We start from the raw sequence: 17,775 nt of genomic DNA, 5'->3' as shown, positions 1-17,775 counted from the left end.
GGGGGTGGGAGGGATGGGGTGGCTGGGTGATGGACACTGGGGAGGGTATGTGCTATGGTGAGTGCTGTGAATTGTGTAAGACTGATGAATCACAGACCTGTATCCCTGAAACAAATAATACATTATATGTTAATTAAAAAAAAATAAAAATAAAGTAAAGGACATCAAATACCTGGTTCCATCATGGCTCAATCCCTGATGTGTTTTTTAGGGAAATTCACTAATACCTGTTTCTTTTTTTTTTTTTTCAAAGATACAAATGTAGGGATCCGAAGGGGTACGTGCACCCCGATGTTTATAGCAGCAATGTCCACAATAGCCAAACAAATATCTGTTTCTTTTTCTCTAAAGTGGAAATGATCACACCCACCTTCCCTCTCCTAGCATGGTCTTTGGGATCAAAGGAAATGCATCGATTGAGCCTTTAGAGACTGGATGGTGATTCACAGTCCTAATAGCTAGTAAGAGTTAATATTAATTAAGTCTTCCCTACCATGCACTGTGTTAAGTAATTTAAATATTTTCTGTTTTAATCTTCATAACAACCCCAGAAGCTTAGGGAACATGCTTGAGACCACACACTGACTCTTAACCACACTGTTACACTGTTAATTCTCTGCCACTTGTAAGCTCAATGACTTTGGACAAGTCCTTCAACACCTTTGATCCTCAAATTTTTTTCATCAGTAAAATAAAAGTGGTCTCAATGAAATTGTCTTTTTTTCCATTGTGGTGATATATAACATGAGATCTATGCTCTTAACAAATGTTTAAGGACACAATACAGTATTATTCACTACAGGTACGGTGTTGTATAGCAAATCTTTAGAACTTACTCTTCTTTCCTAACTGAAACTTTATGTCCTTTGAACTGCAACTTGCCATTTCCCCCTTCCCCAGGCCCTGACAATCACCGTTTCACTTTCTGTCTCTATGGCTTTCATCATTTTAGAGACCTCGTATAAGTGGAATCATGCCATCTTTGTCCTTCTGTGACTGGCTTATTCCACTCAGCATAATGTCCTCCAGGCTCATCCATGTTGTCACATGTGGCTTATGGTTATTGTATATTTATTTTTTTTGAAGCTGAATAATATTCCATTGTATGCATATAGCACGTTTTCAATGACATTTCTTAGACCAAATAGTACTACATTCTATACAATAGAAGTATAAACTGTTTGGGGAGCACAGAGAAGTCCCTATTAGTCAGGAGTTTGTTGGTGTGGTGTTAACCCAAACTTTTGGTGCGTCTGCTTTGTTAGATCAGCCTGTTGTGGTTTTATTGATACTCTGAGTCCTACTGGCAACTGAGCCTTATTCATTGTGATCATCTTCCTGAGACCCTGACAGATATTTGTTGAAAAGACTGGATGAATAAGTGGGTAGCTGGATCTTACCTGATAACCTCAGTAAATTTTGGTCTTCATTATCTTTTTTTTTTTTGAGAGAGAGAGATAAAGTGGGGGAGGGGAGACAGAGGATGGAAAGAGAAAGAAAATTGTAAACGGGCTCCACGGCCCAGCTTGGAACCCAACACAGGGCTTGATCTAATGACCCCAAGATCATGACCTGAGCCATAATGAAAGAGTCAGATGCTTAACTGACTGAGCCACCCAACCACCCCTTCATTATCTCTCTTTTTCTGATCCCTCCTTTACCTTCCTAAACTTCTGGACCAGGTGAAGTTCCCTTGCTCTGTATTGCCATAACTTTCTGAACATTATTGCGATTGCCTATGGATGTCTGCCTTCTCCACGAGATTTGGACTTTAAGGAGATGAATACCATCTGTCATGTTTACCACTGTGTCTCCAATGCCTAGCTCATAGCAGGTAATCATTAAATATTTAAAAAGCAGTGAACGACCGAATGAATTTTCTAAAGCCTATCTTTTTCAGTGACCTAGTTTTTGGCCACCCAAAAATAAATTTTGCTCTTAAAAAACCTTGCTGACCTGGTATTGCTGCTCTACTTAAGATAAAATACTCAGTGTACCTGATTTAATATTTGTAAATATCAAAAGACTAGATACACTTTTTAAGATATATTTTCATGCGATAACACTTATCCACACAAACACACACATATACACAAGGCTGATAAAAGGATGGTTTTTAAAAACTGCCTCAAATTTGCAAACTGAAGATGAATTATATTTAATCCAACTATCTATAGATTCTATTTTAATATCTAAGTCCTAGATACCCTGAGACACACTACAAGAATCTAAAGCATCAAAAAGAGTAAATAAAATTCAATGTTATTTACTAATGCAGGAGAAAAGAAAGAGACATTTCAGAAGGACTTTTAAAGATTTTAGCATTTTCTAGTTACCCTTGGGTTAAGCAGAATGAATCTGAACATACCACAGTATTTCTTAAGCTCCCCGTTTTCACTAGAAAAAGCTAACTAACATGAAATATTTGAATCATACAACTAAACTTCCCTTTATCTTATTCCTTGCCTATTGTGGCAGTCAAGGTCAAACCAGGAAAACAGAAGACAATACAAGGTATTCAAAACACAAGCATATTTAATGCAGGGAACCGGTTGCACAGGTGTTAGAATTGCTGAGAAGTGCAGTAGGAGCTGGGGAGGCAAACCCAGGAACTGGCAATAGCAGGAAGCTACAAACACCCCTGGGCTAGTGGCACAAGGAGAAGAGGGCCTGTTACTGGAGCCTGTGGGCCAGGATACTTGGTGGAAACTGGAACCAGGCAGGAGACTCAGCCACTGCCAAAGAAGCCACCTAAGGCAGAGATGGATGAGAAAAAATACCCTCACTTTTTTTTTTCCTCCTATTCGCTGATCTGAGGAATACAGATAGTAATTTTTTTTATTTTTTGAATTTTATTATGTTATGTTAGTCACCATACAGTACATCATTAGTTTTTGATGTAGTGATCCACGATCCATTGTTTGCGTATAACACCCAGTGCTCCATGCAGTACGTGCCCTCCTTAATACCCATCACCAGGCTAACCCATCCCCCCACACCCTCCCCTCTAAAACCCTGTTTGTTTCTCAGAGTCCATAGTCTCTCAAGATTCGTCTCTCCTTCTGATTTCCCCCCTTCATTTTTCCCTTCCTTCTCCTAATGTCCTCCAAGCTATTCCTTATGTTCCACAAATAAGTGAAACCATATGATAATTGACTTTCTCTGCTTGACTTATTTCACTTAGCATAATCTCCTCAGTCCCATCCATGTTGATGTAAAAGTTGGGTATTCATCCTTTCTGACGGCTGAGTAATACTCCATTGTATATATGGACCACATCTTCTTTATCCATTCGTCTGTTGAAGGGCATCTTGGCTCTTTCCACAGTTTGCCTGTTGCAGACATTGCTGCTATGAACACTGGGGTGCATATGGCCCTTCTTTTCACTACATCTGTGTCTTTGGGGTAAATACCCAATAGTGCAATTGCTGGGTCATAGGGTAGCTTTATTTTTAAATTTTTGAGGTACCTCCACACTGTTTTCCAAAGTGGCTGTACCAACTTGCATTCCCACCAACAGTGTAAGAGGGTTCCCCTTTCTCCACAACCTCTCCAACATTTGTTGTTTCTTTCCCTGTCCATTTTTGCCATTCTAACTGGTGTAAGGTGGTATCTCAATGTGGTTTTGATTTGATTTTCCCTGATGGCTAATGATGATGAACATTTTTTCATGTGTCTATTAGCCATTTGTATGTCTTCTTTGGAGAAGTGTCTTTTCATGTCTTCTGCCCATTTTTTGACTTGATTATTTGTTTTTTGGGTGTTGAGTTTGAGAAGTTCTTTATAGATCTTGGATACCAGCCCTTTATCTGTAGTATCCTCTGCAAATATCTTCTCCCATTCTGTGGGTTGCCTCTTTATTTTGTTGACTGCTTCCTTTGCTGTGCAGAAGCTTTTTATCTTGATGAAATCCCAAAAGTTCATTTTTACTTTTGTTTCACTAGCTTTTGGAGATGTATCTTGAAAGAAGTTGCTGTGGCCGATGTCAAAGAGGTTACTGCCTATGTTCTCCTCTAGGATTTTGATGGATTCCTGTCTCACATTGAGGTCTTTCATCCATTTTGAGTTTATCTTTGTGAATGGTGTTAGAGAATGGTCGAGTTTCATTCTTCTGCATGTGGCTGTCCAATTTTCCCAGGACCATTTATTGAAGAGACTGTCTTTTTTCCATTGCATGTTTTTTCTTTCCTGCTTTGTTGAAGATTATTTGACCATAGAGTTCAGGGTCCGTATCTGGGTTCTCTATTCTGTTCCATTGGTCTATATGTCTGTTTTTGTGCCAGTACCATGCTGTCTTGGTGATCACAGCTTTGTAATATAGCTTGAAATCAGCCAACGTGATACCCCCAGCTTTGTTTTTCTTTTTCAACATGTCCTTGGCAATTTGGGGTCTTTTCTGATTCCATACAAATTTTAGGATTGTTTGTTCCAGAACTTTGAAAAATGTCATTGGAATTTTGATCGGGATGGCATTGAAGGTATAGATTGCTCTGGGTAGCATAGACATTTTAACAATGTTTATTCTTCCGATCCATGAGCATGGGATATTTTTCCATCTTTTTGTGTCTTCTTCAATTTCTTTCATGAGTGTTCTGTAGTTCCTAGAGTATAGATCCTTTACATCTTTGGTTAGGTTTATTCCGAGGTATCTTACAGTTTTTGGTGCTATTGTAAATGGAATCATTTCTCTAATTTCTCTTTCTACAGTTGCATTGTTAGTGTATAAGAAAGCAACTGATTCCTGTGCATTGATTTTGTATCCTGCCACATTACTGAATTGCTGTATGAGTTCTAGTAATTTGGGGGTGGAGTCTTTTGGGTTTTCCACATAAAGTATCATGTCATCTGCGAAAAGAGAGAGTTTGACTTCTTCTTTGCCAATTTGAATACCTTTTATTTCTTTTTGTTGTCTGATTGCTGTTGCTAGGACTTCTAGTACTATGTTGAACAATAGTGGTGAGGGTGGGCATCCTTGACGTGTTCCTGATCTTAAGGGAAAGGCTCTCTCAGCTTTTCCCCATTGAGGATGATATTCGCTGTGGGTTTTTCATAGATGGATTTTATGAACTTGAGGAATGTTCCCTCTATCCCTATTGTCTTAAGGGTTTTAACCAGGAAAGGGTGCCGTATTTTGTCAAATGCTTTTTCTGCATCAATTGAGAGGACCATATGGTTCTTCTCTCTCCTCTTATTAATGTGTTCTATCACATTGATTGATTTGCGAATTCTACCAAACATTCAAAGAATAAATAATACCTATTCTACTGAAGCTGTTTCAAAAAATAGAAACAGGAGGAAAACTTCCAAACTCATTCTATGAGGCCAGCATTACCTTAATCCCCAAACCAGGCAAAGACCACATCAAAAAGGAGAATTTCAGACTGATATCCCTGATGAATATGGATTCCAAAATCCTCAACAAAATCCTAGCTAATAGGATCCAACAATACATTAAAAAGCTCATCCACCACGACCAAGTGGGATTTATCCCCGGGATGCAAGTGTGGGTCAACATTCACTGATCTGAGGAATACAGATTTCAGGAGTCAGCTCCTCTGTGAGACAGAGAAGAAAAAGGGAAGGCCAAGGAACGTGTGTGAGGGCACACAGGCCCAGAACCAGAGCTCTAGGCTACTGGTGATCTGCTTCTCTAATTTCAGGGTCCCTGAAACAAAGATCTGACTGTTTGACAGCCATTTCCCATGAATATTAATAAACTGACATTCTGATTTAAAATATTTCATTATTGCAAAAAAAAACTTTTCTAAAGGTGTTTTTCTTAAGTTCTATTCTTTTATATTCATTTCACATTTAAAGTTGCTGTTTCAAAAGATAACACTAACCCGCACGTTATTATTATGTAAAAGACATATTACCAAAAAAAACCCAAACAACAAAAAAAAAACACTTTTCAATGTTAAGGATTATTCATGATAAGTACAAGCGGAGGAAACTTGCCAGTTTGCTTCTTCAAAGTGGAAAGTGTAGTTAAAACTAAGATATAAGGGAAGAATAAATAAGGAGAGGCATAAAAGCATTCAAAGGGTGAGGATGCTAAAAAACATTTCTGACAAATTTCTGATGTCAAGTAAGAATCGTTTTGGAAAACAGAATCTTTTTTAAAGTATGCCTAAAGTCACCGTTGTCAAAAAGTTCTTATAGAAATTTAAGTCATTTGATTCTTCAGAAAAACAGATCTTGGAATATACAACATGCACAAGACTTGCCCAGCTCATATGAAATATCCATTTTGATTGGCTAGCTCAGTCGCTCCACTAGAAAGCCCTGACTTGCTCACCACCCTATTTCTTCAGTCCATGACCCCATCAGCTTGTACAAGCCAAATAACTGCCAGGAGTCACCATCATTGTTTGGATAGAGTCCTTCCTACCTGTGGTAAATCATGGAACAGGGAATTGATTCTAAAGTGAGTATAACACAACCAGATGTGGTGTTAGAGCTTCATCATTCCTCACTACAGCTGACTCTTCCAATCTCAAGAGCCATTTTCTTTTCGAAACATCACAAGGTGGGTGTCGTCATCAAAATCAAAGGGCAGCTTGGGCAGGCCCAGTCCAGACTCTACTGAGGCAAGCTCAGTCTTGTGAGGCATGAGAAATTCAGAGTTCTAAACCACTGGTGCTCATTAAGGATTTTCTGGCAATTTTCATATGATTAGGAATGGCCAAACTGCAACTGGGGAAATTACATTCTCACTGCCTCCAACCCTCCTGTGGTTTTCAATACATTAGATCTTTTCTGCTTTTCCTGCTTTAAAAAGGTAAATTAAGTACTGCAGTTGTGCACTGCAAACCAGCTACTGTATTCCTTCCCAGGAGGGCAGCGTTAAGGGGAAAGAGTCTCATTAATTCAGCACAATCTGCAGATGTTACCTGTCCCTAACACAACAACCAAGGAGCACTGTTTACCTCCTGAGATCTCTTTAACCCACTTCTCTCAGAAAGTTTGAATACTGAGAAGAGGTCAAGGACAAATCAATTTTTTTTCTAAAATATCCCAAAATGCCTCAACAATATAGTCTTATTATTTAATACACTTTTAAACAGAAGCAAAGGTAAGAAATGGACACCATGGGGTAAGAAAGTACTCAGATAGGTCAACACAGAGACCAGTGTTTTTTTCTTAAGATTCTATTATTTATTTGACACCCAGAGAGAGAGAGAGAGAGAGCACAAGCAGGGGGAGCAGAGGAAGGAGAGGGAAAAGTAGGCTCCCTGCTGAGCAAGGAGCCTGACAGGGGGCTCAATTCCAGAGTTCTGGGATCATGACCTGAGCCAAAGGTAGATGCTTAACTGACTGAGCTGCCCAGGTGTCCCTAGAGACCAGTTTTAAATCAGGCCAGATGATGATGCCTAGCAGCACCTCCTCTTTCCCATACTGCTCCATACGGCACAGCTCCTGAAATGGCTCAAGAGTCCCTGAGCTCCACATGGCGACAAGGGCCACGGGAGCCCAAACAGTTTCACCAGCTCCCTTTTGATACAAGATTATCCCTCAAACCTCCAAATATACCACCCTAGAACTGCAGTATACTGCCATCATTTCACTTTTGAATGGCTGAAAGAGAAGAACTTGCAAATGTCCAAAACTTGTCTTCTAAGATGACCTCCAATTCGAGCCAATACTCCAGAAACTTCGGGATTCCAGAAGAAAGAGCACAAAAGAAAATTCAGTATAGAGGTCCTAAAATTTCTCTCCTTCCCTAAAATTAAGAGTGGCTTTAAAAAAATCTTTTAAAAGTGAACTGCCTAACTTTGGTGCAGAGACATAAAGAGATTTGGCTTTTCCATCTTCGTGGTCTTTATGAAACCAAAATATCCTGGTAGGAAATGAACTAATTATTCAATTATTCATATACTGGAACAGAGTTTCTAGATTTTTTCCCAAATATCCTGAATTCTGTTATCCTAGGAGAGAAAAAATATTTTAAATGATTTATTTTTACTTTAAGAAGAAAAATGATTTACTTTCCCTTTAAAAGCAACTTCAGGCTATTGTAGATACAGTCATGTAGCCATGTATCTTCTTAGTAAGTTGCCCCATGTTTTAGAGCATCTTCCTGTAGGATGTCCCATACACTGTGGTTTGTTTTTCTGATCGCTTGTCATAGTGATAACTCTCTCCTCCACTGCTTCCAAATGTGGTCCCCTGCATGGCCAAAATAACAATGCAGTTCAAATAATCTGTCAGATGCAGGAGCCCATTTTGAAAACTTAGCAATATGTCTACATTTTAGTTTAAAATGATTTCAATACTGAAATGGTTTTCTTACTATTTGAGGATCCAACTAGACTAGACTACGAAATGATTAGGGAACAAAATGCTAGAGGAAGCATACATTTTCTGTGAGGGAGAAAGGCAGAGAGATGGAATTATTCACACGGACAGGATAAGGTAGGATGACAAGTAGTGGAAGATGAGTAGGCATTCCCTGTTCCAGCTTTCCAAACAAATCCTTGTAAAAGGAAAGGTGTTCAATTAAAAATTCAAGTAACAGCCACCGAAGGAGACATAAGACATGGTATCTATACCCCCCAAAGTGGAAGGAAGAATTATGAAAGAATATTAAATGAAAATGATTTGACAAAGGCAGAGATCAAGAAATGGTACTTTCGTCAGTCCAGAATATTTGAATTATTCATCTTCTTTAAAATGTGTCAAGCTTTTGATGCGGCACTATACTGAGAATAAAAAGTATAATAATACCCTTTAAACAAAAGTCTTTTTTCCCTTTAAATTATTATTTTTAGAAGAACAGAAACTAGATATTGAAATTAATAAATCCAACATCTTTCACAATTAACAATCTATCAGTTTTTTAATAAAACATGGAAGTAAACATGCTGTGTAATAACAAACTAATAAGAAGCTAAGTGGAAAAGCATAGACTGGACTGCAAACAAATAGCGTGTCTCAAAATGTCCCCCTGTAAACTTCAAAAGCTGGGCAAAACATCTGTTCGGCTGGCTGGCAGCCATCCTAAGCAATGATCCATGCCTTTTACTTCCTGGAAAAATAATTAAGCAGTAAATCCAACAGTTTCTTCCAGCCTTCCCAAGAACTGAAAGTGCCAATGACTCAGAAGTTTATTATAAAAAATTTTTAACTGGGACCTTGAGTAAGCAGGCTGCTCAGGACCAGAAACAAGGCAGGGATGTAAGCATGGTGCAGAGCCCTGTCCAGCGACTTAGGGCTCCTGTTTTTTGGTGTTTTGGTTGTCACAAAGCCACCCCAAGTCCTGCATGAACGACCTACCATCACAAGCTTCTCTCCAGTCTCTCGATCCCTCTTCTCCTTCAAAGGGACCCAGATGAAGCAGTGACCTCATCTCCTCTATGAAAACAAAACACGTGTCCATAGGAGCCGAAGAAGTAAGACGAGCAAATGCATCGGCTTTTGCTTTGGTTATTCTAATCAGTAAGACAAAACACACCTACCTAGTTCCAGCTCATGAGTAAGAAAAAAGGGAAAGAAGGCCACTATTCCATGGTACTTAATACAGTTTTCAATGGATAAAGTAGGGAAAGTGTCCTATACGTGCTATGTGCTAATATATTAGGGATGTTGCTCCACTAATGCATAATGTAAAAGAGAATTAAACTTGGTAAAAGAAGGATTTATTCTACATTATCATTTAATTATCAACAGGTCTCTATATTCAATTATAGTACTATCGTTTCATTAGGCAAAGGCACTGAGATTTTCTAATTAAAACCCTCCCAGGTAACCTGATGCTTCAGTAGATTTGATTAGCATTTATCTTTGTTTTTCCTCATTGAAAGTAAAATAACCTATCTTTGTACGTAAATCAAAAATAGCAGCCTTCTCCCTGGGTCTCTTGTGCATAGACACTATTCACCACAATTTCATGCAGGTTGCCTCTGGGGACAATTTCACCTTGCACAGTTCTATTAGAGGTTGCTGTGGCTTTGTATGGAATGGACTACTGTGTCTCCCTGCACCAGCATAGTTTAAAAATTCAAAGGCTTTGGAGTCAGCTCCACCACTAACTAGTTACACTTTTTGCAAATGACTTGATTTCTGCAACAATTCCACATTTGCCAACTGAAGACTGTTATGAGGAATAAACAACAAAATATGTGAAGTATTTAGCTCAGCATCTGCACATAGTAAGTGGTAATTTTTACTGTTGCTATTGTCATTTTTGTTTTTGTTGTCATCAAGATACAGATAAGGGAAATATTCAGAGACTTCAATTATGGTATATGTTCTCAGACAACTTAGTTTCTGAAAGTCTAGATTATAAGCATCTTGCTCCATAGACTGATTGACACCCATTCATTTAATATTAAGGTTTGAGCAAGTTATTTGTTCCAGTTATTCTCTGATTGCACCACCTATTCAGTTCTCTGCCCCTCCTGGCTCTGTTTTTCGTATCCCAGGGACTGACCCACACAGTCACCATCACCTGAGTTCTCCTGCCCTCTGACTTCTGATTGGATCCAGCCAATATAAGCCACCAACAGGAAGATCAGGAATATCTTCCTTCACTGCCACCCTGCTTTGGGGCCATAGTTTAGCAGGGGTCACATTCCTTTGCAGCTACCACTGGAGGTCCTTCCACATCTCCAGCTTTCACTAGACTCTGTTAACAACCTTATTTCCTCCCCTGTTCCTTCGGAACCATGGTGGTGTTAGCTTCTTCTCTTACTAGTACTTGGGTTCAAAACACCCCTCACTGGTTTATTTATACTTTGTAAATAGTCTTCTCATTAAATTTTCATTAGAATTTCATCCAAGTATGTCTCTGTTTCCCGTGGGAACCATAAATGATATGGCCCTTAACATATTTTCCTATAGCCAACAAGATTAAGGTTCATTTTAAAGCATTCTATTAAGCCCTTACTATGTACTAAGCACTTGGCTAAGTACAAAGTGCAAGGGAACAATAATATATCTATATCTTTAAGTGTGTGTTTGTGTGTGTGTATGCGTGCGTTCACGTGCATGCCAGTCCTTCTCTTCAAAGACTTCAGTCTTCACAAGGAGCTAGATCTATACCATAAATCATAATCCAGTGTGACAAATGTGGCATGTGTATGTACAGAGTACATGGATGAGAACATAAAGATTTATATTCTAATTTATTTGTGGAGGGCAGTCAGGAAGGAGAGTAGAGAAAAATATGGAAAATCTTTTAGTTTGACTTAAAGAAGAGCAATTTAAGGGGCAAAATTATAAGAAAGTGGTATTTCAGGCATAGAAGAGAATGTTTAAAAGTCATGATGACCTGAAGATATACAGCATGTGTAGTGAATAGCAAAGTCATTCAGGGTGAGCAAAACACAGTGCTAAGATTGGAAATGCAGCAAGGTAGGTGGAAGTCATCATGAAGTGTCGTGAAGTGGCTGGAGATTTGCCAGGTTTTGAAGGACATTACTGGAACTGGTGCAAAAGAGTTCAGTCTGTGGAATGACTTGACCCTAACTACAATTTAAATTGGTAATTTTGAAGACAATGAAAATAGAGTGAACAGTTCAATGGGTTGTAATAATACAGATGAAAGGTAAGAGTCTAAAACAGTAGCCACTGGAGTTGAAAAGCAGAGGACATATTGAACAAATATTTCAGAGGAAATCAGCAAGATTTCAAGACCTTTGAATTTGGGGGCAAAGGGGGATAAGCTGTAGGTTCCATCTGAGATGTCTTGTTTAGACCATGTCATAAATGGTGACTCTGTTAACTGAAATAAGAAAGAGAAGAAAGGGAGCAGATTGGGCAGGGGTAGATGAGTTCCTTTTGAAAGAAAAAGTGTCACCTGCTGGTGTTACAATAGTTGGTCTAAGAAAGAGATGAGTGTCACTTTGAGAAAAAAGAAATAATCTCACAATTAAATAAATAAAAGTCTCACTAGAACTGCACCAGATGATTAAAGTTAACAATTCCTCTTAAGTGCAAGGAATTTTAAAAGTAAAGGTTTCAAGTCAGACATTCACTCTACTTTGAGCTCCTCCCTACATCCCTAAGCACAGTCTGCCTCCGCCTATGCTGCAAGTCTGCTGCATCACCATACTGTGCTCTCGCTTGTTACCTGTCTCTCCCTTTCTCCAGAGCTTACTTTGACATATAGCCATAGTGACCTATGCAGTGCTTGGCACATGGTAAGGGCACTTAATAATCAGTTTCTAGGAGTGCCTGGGTGGCTCAGTCGATAGAACCTGTGACTCTTGACCTTGGGGTTGTGAGTTTGAGCCCCACATTGGACATGGAGCCTACTTTGTTTTTGTTTTTAAAGAATTTATTTATTTATTATAGAAAAAGAGAAAACATCAGCAGAGGAAGAGGCAGAGGGAGAGTGAGAGAGAGAATCTCAAGCAGACTCCACGCTGAGTGTGGAGCCTGACACAGGGCTCCTTCTGACCACCGTGAGATCATGACCTGAGCCAAAACCAAGAGTCAGAAGCTTAACCAACTGAGCCACTCAGGCACCCCAGAGCCTACTTTAAAAAACAAAACAAAACACAAAATAATCACTTTTTAGTATCATAAAGACTTTGGTAAATGCCAAAATTATGACACCCTTCTGTGTTTCAACATTAAATTCCAAAATAATAGGAGATGTATTTTTTTTCTCATCAAGTATTCTAGTCATTGGTAATTTTTTAAACTACAAGGATGCTTCCTCCCACTTATTACAAAAATAGTTATATCAATCAGCTATTCTACTGAAGTACAATTAAGCTTTTGAAAACAGGATCATCCATGACAGTAAATCTCAATCTGAAAAAACCAATATTTTGCTCAAATAGTTCCCTTAGCAAATTCCTTTTCAGCTAAAACTGTCAGGCTTTAGGATCTACATACATTATAATTATTGTTTTCTCCTTTTGCATTACCATGTTAAGAACTGGATTTTTTTTTTTGAAACTGACAATATAAACTTTGAACCCACTGTATTCTAGTGAAGAATGTGTACACACACACACAGACACACACACACACACACACACACACACCAATACATACCAATATAGCAACCGTGTCACCATGCCTTGGATCTTACACAGAAACACCCAGGGCTTTACCCCCAGGTATTAGAAGTGTGTTATCATCAATAAGTATTAATTCTTTAAATGTTTTCAAACACAAAGCATCTCTCTCTGTATTCTATCAGAGCTAATTAAGTGATCCATAGGATGGAAATGTTGATTGCTAAATTAAGATAATACATCCCTTCTCCAAGGGGACCTATAGAAGGGGAAAAAAGGCTACATGAACTGATTATGCTTGGTTCTTCTTATCCTTTTAATTAAAACAAAAACTAAAAATGAAATTATATTTGACCCTGTTTTGCCATCAAATTCATTCACAATCTTACTTATTTTCCCTTCTAGAAGAATCTAAACATTCTGGTTTTGTGACATCTACTTGAAGTAGAATCTAATGAAAAAACCTAAAATCTAGGTTCACTTGAAAAGGAAGAGGAAAGGGAGTTGCTAACCCAACCAGATATAAACATTTTCTAAGACCTCTGTAATTAAACAGTGTGCTCTTGGCATATGACTAGCCAGATAGATCAGCAAAAAAAGAATGAAGAATCCAGAAATATACACAATTGTTTGTAGTACTCAATGAAAATTGAGTCACAAATCAAGTGGGGAATATGGGTATTTTAATAAATGGTGCAAAAATAACTGGACAGTAATAGGAAAAATAATAAAAATGGAATTTATTTCTTATACCCCAAACTGTTGAAAATTCCAAAAAAATAGAAATTTAAGTGTGTAAAAAAAATGAAATTACACAAGTACAAACATTTGTGAATTTCTCTATAACCTAGAAGTGAAGAAAAGTCTCCTTGGACTCAAAATCTTAAAGCAAGAAGGAAAATAATAAATTTGACTACATAAAGGTTAAAAATGCATGGTAAATATAACTTCATAAGCAAAATTAGAAGGTCTACAATGCTATTTAAAAAAGTCTAGGGATATGAACAGATAGTTTCTAGAAAAGAAAATACAATGGTCCTCATATGTTTAGGACTCTCAAATATATGAGGCTCATAATTAAGAGAATAGCTCAGAGTTAGAGAAATGCAAATTAATATCACATCGATATATTTATCTTATTTATCAAATTGACAGAAAAGCAAGAGCTTGTCCACATACTCAGTTGGAAAAGCTAAGGGGAAATAAATACATATGCATTACTAAAAAGAATGCAAAATGTTACAAATGCTGTGGAAGCCAATTTGGCACTATTTAGCAAAATTACATATTATTTATGTTTACCTCTTCTCTAGGAATCTATCTCAAATATAAAATAATAAAATGTGAAAAGATGTATACACATGGCTATTTATTGTAAAATTTAAAATGGTAAAAAGCCAGAAACAACCTAAATTTTCATCAGTACAAGATGAATTGGATTAACTCTGAGATCCTTAAAATGGAACACTACAGAACTTTCTCATATGCAATTTCCTGGATACAATGTTAAATGAAAACAGCAAGTTGTAGAAGCAATATGTACATATACACGGTATTATCATTTATCTAGGAAAGGGAAGGTATGGGTGTATACGTATGTGCACATGTACACACAATGGGAGATGAAGCTACAATTACATAAAATTATCACACATGATAGGAGAAAACATAGAACAGACAGATGTAAAAGTCAGGAGCGGGAGCCTGGGTGGCTCAGTCGTTAAGCGTCTGCCTTCGGCTCAGGTCGTGATCCCAGGGTCCTGGGATAGAGCCCCGCATTGGGCCCCCTGTTCTGTGGGAAGCCTGCTTCTCCCTCTCCCTCTCCCCCTGCTTGTGTTCCCTCTCTCGCTGTGTCTCTCTCTGTCTAATAAATAAATAAAATCTTAAAAAAAAAAAAGTCCAGGGGCACCTGGGTGGCTCAGTCATTAAGCATCTGCCTTCGGCTCAGGTCGTGATCCCAGGGTCCTGGGATAGAGCCCCGCATCGGGCTCTCGGCTCCGCGGGAAGCCTGCTTCTCCCTCTCCCGCTCCCCCTGCTTGTGTTCCTTCTCTCGCTGTGTCTCTCTGTCAAATAAATAAATAAAATCTTTTTTAAAATAAATAAATAAATAAAGATAAATTTAAAAAAAAGCAGGAACAGGAAATTTGTAAAATGAATCTGAATATTTTGCCATTCCAAAAAGCAAGGAATTTATCAAAAATTATTGGAAAAATGTCAATAGAACTCATGAACCATCTTGAAGTAGCTCCCACTGTTCAAAGATGAGTCATTTGCAGCACCAATAAGAGGAATAACATCAGTGGATTTAAATGAAACAAATATGTTAAAAATCCAGGAATTTGCAATTACCATTTTGAAAAAATTGATCACCTTTGGAGAATGGTGGGAAAACCACCTCATTATTCTAAACACCAGTAAATAAAGGGGAAGAATCATAGAGATGATTTATTTTTCCGGTCAAAACTGCACCTCAGTATATTCAAAAAGTTGATAAGAAGGAAATTCTGTCTACAGAAGTAGTCCAGCTAGCATATAAAGATGTAATAAAATGATTGGAATATTCCATTTTGCAAAACCCTAAGTAAACTCTGAATCTGGGAAAAATAATTCTTAATGGCAGCTAACATCACAGCAGAAGACAACTGGACATTATGCATCTCTTGACGGAAATTTACAACACCACTGAAGAAGTAGTCTTGCCAAAAAAAATAGCCTAAATATGATCAAGCCTCTTGATCTAACCAATAGGACAGGAAACACCTGGGGAATGGAGAAACAGATTTGGGAGTGTTGGGAGGAATTATTTTTTGTTTTTCGATTTTTTAAAGGTTTTATTTATTTATTTGACAGAGGCAGACACAGCGAGAGAGGGAACACAAGCAGGGGGAGTGGGAGAGGGAGAAGCAGGCTTCCTGCAGAGTAAGGAGCCCGATGCGGGGCTCAATCCCAGGACCGCAGTATCATGACCTGAGCCGCAGGCAGATGCTTAACGACTGAGCCACCCAGGCGCCCCGATGTTTTTCGATTTTTAAATGAGAATGCAATCAGCAATATCCAGAAAGTAAGAAAGTTCACAAGATGAATTACTCAGTTTCTTCAACAAATCAATTTCAACTAAATATTTAAAAATAAAAGTTAAGGTAACCTATGAAATGAAAAATCTTTTTTTTTAAGATTTTTATTTACTTATTGAGAGAGAGAGAATGGTAGAGAGAGAGCATGAGAGGGAAGAAGGTCAGAGGGAGAGGCAGGCTCCCTGCTGAGCAGGGAGCCTGATGCGGGACTCGATCCTGGGGCTCCAGGATCATGACCTGAGCCGAAGGCAGTCGCTTAAACAACTGAGCCACCCAGGCGCCCGACATGAAAAATCTTTAAGAGAACTCCCAACAGAACGCAGTGTGTGCAGCTTGTTGGAATGTCAATTCAAACAAACCAGCAACACAGAATCTTTAAACAAACAAACAAACAAACAAATAAAACATGTATGAGAAAAATACTGACTGGATATTGGGTGATATAAAAACATTACTAGAATTTTTTATGTACGAACATGGCACTATGACTATGGTCTTTAACAGAAGTTCTTTTTTGTTAGAGACATATACTCAAATATTTATGGGTGAAATCTGATGTCTGGGAACTTGTTTCAAGAGAATTCTGGGATCACTAATTTGTATCTTAGGGGTAAATACCCAGTAGTGCAATTGCTGGGTCATCTGAGGAAAAAAAAAAAAAGAGAGAGAGAGAGAGAGAGAATTTTGGGGGCAGAAACAGTAAAGGTGGTGCAAATGAATGCAAACATGGCTGTGAGCCAATGAGTGTTAAATCTGAATAATGGGTACATGCAGGCACACAGTACCTTTCTCTCCACAATGTGTGTTTAAAATTATCCATAATACACAATTGGTGAGAATGTAATATGATGCAGCTGCTATGGAAAACATTATGAAGTTCCCCAAAATTAAAAATAGAATTACCATCTAATCAGTAATCCCACTTCTGGGTATTTATCCAAGAGAATTGAAATCAGGATCTCAAAGAGATATGTGCACGCCCATGTTTACTGTAGCATTATTCAAGAGCCAAAACATGGAGATGACCTAAATCTCCATTGATGGATGTATGGATAAAAAAAAAAAAAAAAAAAAACATGATATACACATCCAATGGAACACATTCAACTTAAAAAAAAAAAAAAAGAAATCCTACCATATGCGATGATATAGATGAACTTGGAGGACATTATGCTGTTGAAACAAACCAGTCACAGAAGGACAAATACTGCATGATTCCACTTACATGAAGTATCTAGAATAGTCAAACTCATGGAAATGGAGAGTAGAATGGTGATTACAAGGGGAAGAAGGAAGTGGGAATGGGGAGTTACTGTTCAATGGGTATAAAATTTCAATTATACAAGATGAATAAGGTCTAGAGATCTGCTGTACATTACTGTGCCTGTAGTTAACAATACTGTAGACTTGTTTCGGCAGCACACAGACTAAAATTGGAACAATACAGAGATTAGCATGGCTCTGCACAAGGATGACACACAAATTCATGAAGCATTCCATATTTTAAAAAAATGATACTGTATTGTGCTCTTAAAAAATCTTTTAAGAAGGTAGACTCATGTTCAATGTTTATAACACAATTTTTAGAAAAGAAGAGGAAAACAAGTGTCTGTGATAAAAGTGTTAAAAAAGACCTACGTACAAATCCTGGATCCACCATTTGTTGTCTATTTAATACTAACCAGGTCACTCAAACATTCTGAGCTACCGTTTTATTCATATGTAAGAAA

General features: G+C 38.0%; 1 pseudogene; it reads left to right on the top strand.

Annotated features, from left to right (window-relative positions):
• The first annotated feature begins 17,452 nt into the window (after positions 1 to 17,452).
• Positions 17,453 to 17,551, top strand: LOC114216909 (U6 spliceosomal RNA; annotated as a pseudogene).
• Positions 17,552 to 17,775: the final 224 nt, after the last annotated feature.

This window comes from Eumetopias jubatus, unplaced genomic scaffold (assembly GCF_037043125.1).
Source record: "Eumetopias jubatus isolate StellerSeaLion01/CBP00866 unplaced genomic scaffold, mEumJub1_p1.0 scaffold_4, whole genome shotgun sequence".
Lineage (NCBI taxonomy): Eukaryota > Metazoa > Chordata > Mammalia > Carnivora > Otariidae > Eumetopias > Eumetopias jubatus.
This window is presented reverse-complemented; position numbering and strand designations above follow the sequence as displayed.